The sequence below is a fragment of the Pinus tabuliformis genome, chromosome 8 (assembly GCF_031772625.1).
Source record: "Pinus tabuliformis cultivar Carrire ecotype Pingquan chromosome 8, CPIR1, whole genome shotgun sequence".
Classification (NCBI taxonomy): Eukaryota; Viridiplantae; Streptophyta; class Pinopsida; order Pinales; family Pinaceae; genus Pinus; species Pinus tabuliformis.
In genome coordinates this window covers 401,873,419-401,879,418 of record NC_142294.1, presented here as the reverse complement: position 1 = coordinate 401,879,418, position 6,000 = coordinate 401,873,419, and positions in this window count along the sequence as shown.

Below are 6,000 nucleotides of genomic sequence, written 5' to 3'. Positions count from 1 at the left end.
AACCTCACATGCAAACCTGTCTTTTTGGAGTACTCTACTAAGAGTCGAGCCCTCCAGTCTGTATCCTAGCTATAAGAGACAACGTGGCCTGGTGGTCGACGTGAAAACGAACATCTGCTACCACGTTGTTCTTACCCTTGACATACTCAATGTCAAAGTCATATGCTTGGATCTTGTTGATCAACTTATGTTGCCTCCCCTGTAGTTGCTTCTGCTCCAAAAAGAACTTGAGGCTGTTGTGATCAGTCCTCACCCTGAACCTGTTACCCACCAGATACTGCCGGTACTTAGCCAATGCATGCATGATGGCCAACATCTCCTTGTCATATATAGAATAAAACCTCTCGTGCGAAAGGAGCTTTCGGCTCTCAAAGGCTATAGGTTGACCTCCTTGCATCAACATTGCGCCGATCCCTTCTCCCGACGCATCACACTCCAAAACAAAAGGTTGCGTAAAATCTGGCAACACAAGCACTGGGTAGCTACTCATAACCTCCTTGAGCTTGTCAAAGGCTCGCTGCGCTATATCTGACCAACTGAAAGCCCCCTTCCTCGTCAAATCTGTCAGGGGTGCAGCAAGCTGTGAGAAACCTTTGACGAACTTCCAGTAGTAAGTAGAAATGCCAATGAATCCTCGAAGTTCCGTCACATTTCTCGGCTCCGGCCATTCTCTGATGGCCCTGATCTTCTCCTCGTGGACTCTCACTCCATCCACTCCTATGATGTGTCCCAGATACAACATCTCCGTCAACCCAAACTCACACTTGGAGAGTTTGGCATAGAACTGCTGCTCCTGTAAGATATGCAATACCGTCTCAATGTGCCGGAGATGCTCCTCCCAAGTCCTGCTGTAAATGAGAATGTCATCAAAGAATACCAACACAAACTTCCTTAGGTGACTACGGAAGATGTGATTCATGCAGGACTGAAATGTAGTGGGGGCGTTGGTTAGACCAAAAGGCATCACCAAGAACTCAAAGTGCCCATAGTGACACTTGAAGGCGGTCTTGGGAATGTACTGCTCCCTCATGCGAATCTGATGGTACCCAGATCTCAAATCAATCTTTGAGAAGAATCGTGCTCCCCTCAACTCGTCCATCAACTCATCAATCTTGGGTATGGGTACCTGTTCTTCAGGGTCTTCTTGTTTAGGGCCCTGTAGTCAATGCACATCCTTAATGTACCGTCCTTCTTCTTCACCAACACCACAGAAGAAGCAAAAGGACTTGTGCTCGGTCGAATGTGCCCAAGAGCCAACAACTCCTGGATAGCCCACTCAATCTTGTCCTGATAGGCCTTGGGGTGCCTATAGGGGGTGGTGATTATTGCCTGGATGCCCTGCTCAAGCTCGATAGTGTGCTCAAACCCCCGATCTGGTGGCTGTCCTGGTGGAATCTCTCCAAACACTATGGCATACCGATCAAGGATGGACTGGATCTCTAGGTGTACCGTCTACCCTGTAGTCCCTGCCTCTGATGCACGCAGCTCCACTGCCCACTCTATGTCTCCCTTTCGGAAGACTGCCTCCATCCAATGAGCCGACACAGTCTGAGGCGGATATGTGTGCTGTCCCCGTATCTTCTCATGCCTCCCTGTCTTCTCATCATCCCACTCCATCTCTAGGGTCTTCTAATCCGTCGTGACCTTCCCTAGAGTAATAAGCCATTTAACACCCAATGTCATGTTGGTGTCCGGAATATCGACCATGAAAAAGTGGTCAGTCAATGTGTACATGCCCATCGTTACTGAAAGCTCTGGAACATAACGAGCACATGTCATGGTCTGATCACCTGGGACCAATATTGAAAACCCATCGAAGCTCTCTGTCTGAATACCTCTCTGTTCAACCATCTGTGCATCGATGAAGTTGTGGGTTGCCCCACTGTCAACCAAAACTAATACGCGCTGGCCATGTATTGTCCCTCGTATGTGTAGCGTCAGATACTTGGGAACTCCTCGCAATGCTGTAAGGGCCCCTCCAGTGGGTGCAAAAGATGCACCACCTGCTGGTGGTGGTGGAGGTGGCAAAGGTCCCCGTATGGCATGGCTATCTCCAGCCTCCACATCCTCCTTGTCATCTTCTCCACTGCTCTCGGAGAAGACCTCAATAAAATGTGCTTTGCCAGCAGCACATCTATGTCCTGGTGCCCATGGCTCCTGACAGGTGAAGCACAACTGCTTCTTCTTCAGCTCCCTCCTGGCATCGTCGTCAAGATGTGCTCATCTTGGATTCCCCTTTGGAGGAGGAATCCTCACATCCTTCTCCTTAGACTGAAAAGTCTGTCTTTGGGGGTAAGGTGTCTGGGTCCTGGGTAAGACATCCTGTAAGTCCTGGGTCCTGCTGATCGCGTCTTGGAGTGTGGCTGGTTTAGTGGATTGGACTAAACCCCGAAGTGGCTTTGCTAACCCCTCAACATACATATAGACCCTTCGTGTCGTGGATAGGTCTGGCACCATCATGGAGACCCTCAAGAAATTTGCAATGTAGGTCTTTGGGCTCCCTGTCTGTTTGAGCCTTGTCATTTCAACGAAATGTTGCTCTGGATCCCTCCGATCAAATCGCTCCATCAATCTCCTGGTAAACTCGGCATATGTTGTCACCGTGGAGTGCCCCAGTGTAACCATCCCATGAAACCACCAATCCTGGGCCTCGCCATCCAAATGCAACGTTGCCACCTTGATGGCCTCTGCCTCCAACATCTGGTTAAGCTGGAAATAAATGTCCAGCTTCTCCACCCAAGACTTTGCCGAACTGTTTGATGAGCCATCAAATGTAGGCAAGTGGAATCTACTCGCTGCACAGTGGATGTCGCCATCATGGTAATGCCGGTACCCTCTGTGATGGTTGCGGGGTCTGCTATCTCGCTGGAGCTGAACAAAATCTCTGAATGAGAGGGCTTCCCTGAATTTCTGCCCATAGGCCTGGTACTTTGCAAAATAATCGCCCATATGTTTGGGCTCTGCCTCCTGCTGGGCTACAGCCCCGGCGTCTGCTCCTAAGAAAGTGGGCATGGTAAAGCGTGTAGGGGCATGTGAGTCCACCTGCTGCGCAATATCACGCTGCTCTGGCAAGTGATGGGATGCACCTGATCCCTCACCAATCTGAAAAACTCGTGGGCTCTCACGCTGTCTAGCCTCTACTGCCATGAATCTCTGCTCCATCACCTCAATCTGCCTCGACAGATCCTGCACTGATTTGAGGAGCATATCCACAAATCTCTTCCTGTCCTCGTCGGCCATTTGTTCTGCGTCCTCTACTGGCTTTCTCTGTTCCGCGTCTACCACAGGTTCCTCTTGTTCTGCGTCCACCACAGGAACACAGTCTCCCTCCCCATAGGTATTCTCCAACCTACATCCAGTGTCTCTGTACTTCCTACCTCTGTAACAAATGTAGGGTTTTTCCCTTGGTGTCATAGATTGCTAGCTCCACAGGCTGAGCCAGATCTATGCTCTGATACCACTGTAATATTCCTAACACGAAAGATTCCTCAAACCCTAGCAAAAACTCCAACCAAATATGTGCAAATGATATAATAACCCAAAAATGATAAAATAACAGTGGAACAACATATAATAATGTAAACCGGAAATATAAGCAGATACACAAGAAATGCAGCGAGAAAATGTTAAGCCATTTTATTATATTGAGCAATAAAATGAGTACAAGAGGTGATCAGACATATGGCACATCGACTTGCACAAGGAAAGTGAAGAAATACTCTCAGAATGACAAGAATGGCCTCTCTGCGTGGATGTTGTTGCTGCTAGGAAACAAATGATGATTTGGGGCTTCTCCCCTCCTTGGAAAAAGCTGAAACTTTGGATTCGGGCTCTACTCAAGAAACCCAGAAAAACCCAGAAAGCTTTCCTGGAATGGTCGACCCCCGAAAAACGTCCCCTTGGGGTTCTGCGCAGTTCCTCAATGTCCTGCGCTGCCACTGAAGAAAACCCCTCTAAACTCTGCCTGAAACCTGGCCAAAAATCCTCCAATGAGACAAGAGCTGGATCCCTGCTCAATTACCCATCATAAATCCACCTGCAAAACCCCACTCCAGCACTACAACCAAAAAGAACTGCATCCCTCTCCAAGTGTTGGGCAGTCCTCCAAAACGCTGATGAAACTGCTGTCGAAACGCTGATAAAGCTACAGCTGAAATCCCGATGGAAATACGTTGCCCGAGCAGGCACTCAAAGTCCCCCAGGGTTAAGGGTGAGATCTCCGAACAGAGACACTTAATGCACTAAACAGTGTTGCAGACTAGCTAAACAGCTAACGTGCTCCGAAGTCGAAACGACTAGCTCAAAATGCACATAACTGAATGATCCAAAATGAGGGGGCTCCTCTCTATTTTATAGCCTCTGCCTCTCACAATCCCTAGGTTCACCTCCTCCTGCGTGATTCTCCTCTTGCCATGTGTTCTTCCCTCCTGCGCAGTCCCTCCATGTGTCTGCGTGGGCCCCATTTCTGCATCCCCCTTTGGCCCCCTTGGCTCCTCCTTAAGTCACAACGTTGTGCTACTAGGAAGTGACTTTTTATTCTTAAAGTGAGTTATGTCCCCCTGTACTCACCTTTTTTATTTATAAAAAACTATAGAAGGCAAAAATTGGGCAAAATCGAATATTCCAATTAGCCATGGCTAATTAGGAATATTACAAATTCCTATATGAGACAAGTTGAGCTCATAATGAATATTACTTGTATTTCTCATATAGAATATAAAGATATTTCTCATGGAATATATATATAGGGTGGTTGGAAGGAACAATTGTTATCTTCCCCATATAGGTTTTATTTCCACAAGTGACATGTTGAACCCATGTCTTTGAAACTTGTTGTACATTCACGAACCCTATGAAATATCCTACCCTTGCTTATCAGCTGGAGGGTGAGGTGTTTTGTTACATGGAAAAAATGTTAAGGAATAGTATACTATAATTATGTGTGATCACATAAAAATTGCTTTGTAATGTTTTCAGCTCTGGAAATTCGGGGAAACCTTACATAACACAGAGGCCTAGTAGCAAAGAAAATAAAATCCTAAGCTCGTAAAAAGAACCCCATTATTAAAAAAACAAGCCAAATACATTACAAAACATAAGCCAAATACATCACAAAACATAAGCCAAATACATCACAAAACATATATTGAAGCTTGATGTCTTAATCATGTTAGAAACTTATCATATCTACTAATAATTGGCCTACAACCAAGAACAATAGATAGCACGAATTCTTGAAGCCCATGCTCTATTAGATCTCGATTAGAAAATGACATATGAATTAGCATTTTATCAAAGTTATTTTGTAAGTTTTGAAGTACTTGTGAACAATCTTGTTATAAAGCAATCTTGTGAAAACCTTTTTCTTCACATTATATCCTCAGAAGATGGGTTATGTTGATACATCTTGATTTCCAATGCAAATAATGTGAAATATTGTGCAGTTCACTAAAAGCATCCTTAACTTATTTTCCATTTACTGTGATAAAAAGCAATTTAATGTCACATCCATCCAAAACTAAGGGTTATTGGCTGCCATTGTTTCCAGGATGGTCAATTATTCTTGGCAGTCTGCAGTTCACTAAACACATCCTTAACTTCGCTTCCAGGATGATCAATTATTCATGGTAGTGTGCAGTTCACTAAAAACATCCTTAACTTATTTTCCATTTACTGATAGAAGCAATTTAATGTCACATCCATTCAAAACTAAAGGTTATTATTGGCTGTCATTGCTTCCAGGATGATCAATTATTCTTGGCAGTAAGAAAGTTTTCTGATCATGGCCCACAGAAATTTCAGATCTATTTTATCAAGGAGAAAAATCAGGTTTTAGGTAGAATATAAGACCTCCAGGTGGGGTTCCATGTCTACTTCCTCCACTTGAGTTGAGGAACATTGGGTTGCAATTGTATTGGCCACCTTCCCAAGACAGAAAAAGTATTTAAAAAGTGCAAAATGACATTCCTCTACAACAGTTCCTTGGGGATAACTACGGTT